This window comes from Priapulus caudatus, unplaced genomic scaffold (genome assembly GCF_000485595.1).
Source record: "Priapulus caudatus unplaced genomic scaffold, Priapulus_caudatus-5.0.1 Scaffold17, whole genome shotgun sequence".
Lineage (NCBI taxonomy): Eukaryota > Metazoa > Priapulida > Priapulimorpha > Priapulimorphida > Priapulidae > Priapulus > Priapulus caudatus.
Genome location: NW_014577078.1, coordinates 726,426 through 731,488, shown reverse-complemented (window position 1 = coordinate 731,488; position 5,063 = coordinate 726,426). Strand labels below are relative to the sequence as shown.

The window sequence follows — 5,063 nt, the reverse complement described above, 5'->3', positions numbered from 1 at the left end:
CCAGAGCATATAAATCACGTATCGCGATAGATACGTTCGTGTCGATATGTACGTTGATTTATATGCTCTGGTACCAGGGTACGTTCCGGTATACCGGACCGTACCCAGGGTACGTTCCGGCAGTACCCTGAGGGACATAGACCCTCTCAGCGTTACTGCGTGTAGGTGTTTGGCGAGACTGTTTGCTTTTCGTAAATAATGAAAGGCACGGCCGATGCATTTCGCACCGAAGTGGAAAAATTAGGCATTTTTACCCGCTTTCGGAAGTGAAAGAGTGCGTCACTCATTGAACATTGCAGTTTTTCTTAAAATTAAATAATTCCGAAAATTCCTAACCACGCTACTCGATTGTTTTAGCCAATGAACGTAGCTGTGTGTGTGACGTCTCTTGCCCGCGCGCTTTATGCTTGGCTTAGCGTGCCTCGAAATGGATATCGGAGGCACGCACCTCGCAACACGCGTGTTTGTTTACATATAGCTTTGTGACATCAGGATGGGCGGTGTCGGGAGTTCTGCGATGCTAACCTCGTAATTTCTCAGCATTTCTTAAGGTGCATGGAACATTTTACCAATTTAGTGGTGTCAGTAAGTCACGGATATATGTCACAGTAAGTACTAACCATTATGTTTCACATACGTTTACCTATTTTGCACACAGGCGGTCGATCATTGTGAAAAATTGTGTGAAGATTTATTTTTATTGAGGCGTTCCAAGTGCCTGTGCTTTCATCAGTCTTGTACGTCAATGCACGTGCGCCAAGAGCCATAAACTCAACACAATTTCATCTCTGTTATTGTTTACGCCTGAATGCGTGATTGATCAAGGAGGGGGTGCATGTAAGAGGGAGACATTTTCTTTGGGGTGCCGAAAAACACAATTCCACTTGACAATTTCATGGGCCATTTCAATTGGAAGCTCTGCATAATGGACCCCCAACAAGCCCTTTGACTGACTAGTCGAGAAATTCAAAGGTCTGTATATTGCTCTTATTTAGCCGCCGATAGTTCTTATTTAGAACAAAGTCTTCATTGTTATCTTCTAAAACTACAGACCATCCGCTGACCGCTGTGGAGACGTGCGCCGGGCCTCGAATTTGGCGCACGTCTCCACTGCGGACAGCGCTTCATACTTGAAAATATTGGAATGTTAGTAGAATGCGCGCGACGCCCGTTTGGGAAATATATACTATTCATTTTGTCCAAATTAGAAACAGTCTATAGTTGTCGATCGCGGAGAACGCTAGTGGAACGTGCACTGTAATGATTGACGCACAAGCCCCGTGTTTGCAGACGCGACATCTCAACAGAAGAAATGCGCGAGCGCGCGCGCGCGTGAAACAGACAAATTAAGTATACACGTACATCGAAATGCCAAAGTTCGAATTCGGCTCGGCCTATATTTATTCTGCAGATGGATATCAATTTATGTCGTTCGACGAGGGAGAATGCGAGCGTTGTACGATGTCCCAGCTATAGCATTCACCTATATAAGTAACAGCCGTTCCCGCTATACTTCCCTGCAGGCAGCTGCGACACTATTCAGATTTGCATTGCGGGTACATGTCGATATTCGACAAATAAAAGCTTCTCGTGTGTCGAATACCGACACGCGTAGTATGTCAGAATTCAGTGTGCATAAAGCGAATCTAATTGCTCCCGAGAAATCGCTGCAAAATTTGGACGTGACGCCAATTATGTTCGGTAAATTTTCGCGCAATATATGATTTCCTTTGATCGAGCAACTTCATAGCGTAGACTTCATGCTGTAAGTTGCAATGCGGTTTTACGATATATATATATGACTTTTCACTAATTCAGGTGCGTGTTACTAATAGAAGTATGTTAACCGAAAATAATCGCACGAATGCATCGAAAACAACAGCCCTGCTTAGCGAAATGCGATTGGTTTTTGCATTTGATTTTGCGTCATCCAACGCCTAGTAAACGCCTCTTCCGCCCCACAAAAAAACCTCATTGCTATTTAAAGAGATGCATTACCTTAGGTTCTTTGGATATTTTCAGTTAAAATTGGTTAAAATGCTAGGTGCAGCATCTCTTTAAAGTTAAAGATGGCGACGACCAAACATCACACAGCATCTTCGCAACCTTTATAATTATGCTTGTGAATGAACCTATCACTGATCGTCGTAGCCAAACGACTGTGTAATCTTGTATGGCGGTTGACATGTGATGCCTAGGATAATTAAATTGTGAAGGACGCTCTCAATGCTGTCAAATTGGCTCCAATAGTCTGGCATGAATGCACGGCGTTAGGGGGAGTAGACATATTCGTAAGCGCATCCTATTTTGTGTTACGGTGTTAGAACAGCAAGCGAGTAGAATATTAGCGATTTATAGAATGCAAATAATATATTATGTGGCCCTGGACGTAGACGTATCCCCTAGCGACGTATCCTCTCGTGACGTATCCCCTAGCGACGTATCCCTTAACGACGTATATCCCCGACTGCTTCCGAGGCAAAGACGTGTCCATCCCGGGGCGTGACCTATCCTGTTACGACCCTGGCCGCGATTGATCTAAGCCTTCCGCTGCGCTGCGTATCCGGTTACGCCGAAGCTCGCTACGCATCCAGGGTTTCCGCAGGGTGCTAGTATTACATCCCGTCGGCGGCGATAGCTAGCGTGCCCACGCCGACACCGGAACTCTGGCACGTCGTTAGAATGAGAATACAGCGCAGCAAGCCGCGTCTCCTCCGCGTATCTCCTTGCGCACGATTGCTCGGGCAGTCGGGCATCGCGATGTGCATTTTTAATGGTAAATCTCTCCGTTTCTCTGCGTCTAAGCGTGCCACGGTTACAGACCAAAGCGGCGTCTTCTTTCTGCGTTATTTTTCGTTATACGAGTGTTTTTTAGAAGGGAATACGGAGTTAAGCTAGTTTTTTTTGTTGTTGCCGGGCAATGAATAATCAATTCATATGCGAGTCAGCTTGTTTTATGGGCAAGAAATAAGCAATTCGCATGCGCAAGTGGACAGTTAAATTGGTTTATGTGTAGGCGATGGGCCTACAATCAGAATTCTGTACGCACATCTCAGTTATTCCTCATGACCCTATGACCTTCATTAGGTCAGCATGGTTGAATCAGTGCAGCGACAGTGACCAGTGACGCATAGTAACGTTCGCATTTCACGAACAATAATATTTAAAAAATTAGCTGTTTGTTATCCTATCATACGATATGAAGCCTAATAATTGGGAGTCTGCAGATATATGGCATAATTTTAGCCTAATATTATATGCGCCCGTTATTGCCGGCGTATGCGTATGTACGTACACCCATGTGTACGTATATGCGTATGTGCGTGTAGGTGTGCGTGTGTACGCGTGTTTGTGTGTGTATTTGTGTGTGTGTGTGTGTGTGTGTGTGTGTGTGTGTGTGTGTGTGTGTGTGTGTGTGTGCTGTCCTAGCTGTTATTATTCGTTCAACTAACCATAACGACACTCAATTTGATTAAGGTTGCCGGGTGTGAAACATTGATGCTCTCATTGTGTATTATGCTATCAGAAGTACACATAAATCACTCTGTATCTGTTCCAACTGTGAAGGTAGATTAGTTCACTTATTATTTAGATTATTAGTTAGATTAGTTATTAGTTAGATTAGTTGAATTAGTTTAGATTACTTCAGATTATTTCATTAAACCGTTATCGTGAATGATGACATTTTAAAATGTTTTTATAGATGATGGTTATTCCAACTGTCCCCACAGATAATAAAATACTAAGAATGAATGAATGAATAGATGGATAAATGAATGAATACATATGACTATGCTTTACTGTGCGATTTTGTATTTCCATCACGCCTAATGCGATTTACGTACACCATTCTTACGCCAATTTTCGTGATACAAGAGACGATCAACATGAACAAGCAATGTCAAGCCAATATCTATTCATCTCCATGGGCCCAATTTCTCACGTGACCATTCCCTTTCCCCCAACCAAAATGATTATCCCTAGCGACCATTGCAGTCCAAGCGAGCTCTGTCAATACCTGAACAAAAGAGGCGGTGTCGGCGCCAATATTTCCCAAAGTGGGAAATTCGTCTCCATATAATGATTTCAGATAATTTCCTCGCGCCTACAGTATATATATATATATATATATATATATATATATGCACAAAGACATAACATTTTAACGCAATTTTAACTGAAAATATATCCAAAGAACCTAAGGTAAGCATCTCTTTAATAGCAATGAGGTTTTTTTGTGGGGCGGAAGAGGCGTTTACTAGGCGTTGGATGACGCAAATCAAATGCAAAAACCAATCGCATTTCGCTAAGCAGGGCTGTTGTTTTCGATGCATTCGTGCGATTATTTTCGGTTAACATACTTCTATAGTAAACGCACACGAAATTAGTGAAAAGTCATATATATATATATCGTAAAACCGCATTGCAACTTACAGCATGAAGTCTACGCTATGAAGTTGCTCGATCAAAGGAAATCATATATTGCGCGAAAATTTACGCGAACATAATTGGCGTCACGTCCAAATTTTGCAGCGATTTCTCGGAGCAATTAGATTCGCTTTATGCACACTGAATTCTGACATACTACGCGTGTCGGTATTCGACACACGAGAAGCTTTTATTTGTCGAATATCGACATGTACCCGCAATGCAAATCTGAATAGTGTCGCAGCTGCCTGCAGGGAAGTTAGCGGAACGGCTGTTACTTAATAGGTGAATGCTATAGCTGGGACATCGTACAACGCTCGCATTCTCCCTCGTCGAACGACATAAATTGATATCCATCTGCAGAATAAATATGTAGGCCGAGCGAATTCGAACTTTGGCATTTCGATGTACCGTGTATACTTAATTTGTCTTGTTTCACGCGCGCGAGCGCGCGCTCGCGCATTTCTTCTGTTGAGATGTCGCGTCTGCAAACACGGGCTTGTGCGTCAATCATTACAGTGCCACGTTCCACTAGCGTTCTCCGCGATCGACAACTATAGACTGTTTCTAATTTGGACAAAATGAATAGTATATATTTCCCAAACGGGCGTCGCGCGCATTCTACTAACATTCCA

The 5,063-nt window shown here is 43.1% G+C and overlaps 1 protein-coding gene across 1 annotated transcript in view; it reads left to right on the top strand.

Moving 5' to 3' along the window:
• Positions 1–5,063, top strand: part of LOC106810947 (multiple PDZ domain protein-like) — a 99,943-nt gene that overhangs the window by 7,496 nt on the left and 87,384 nt on the right. The window lies entirely within an intron of this gene.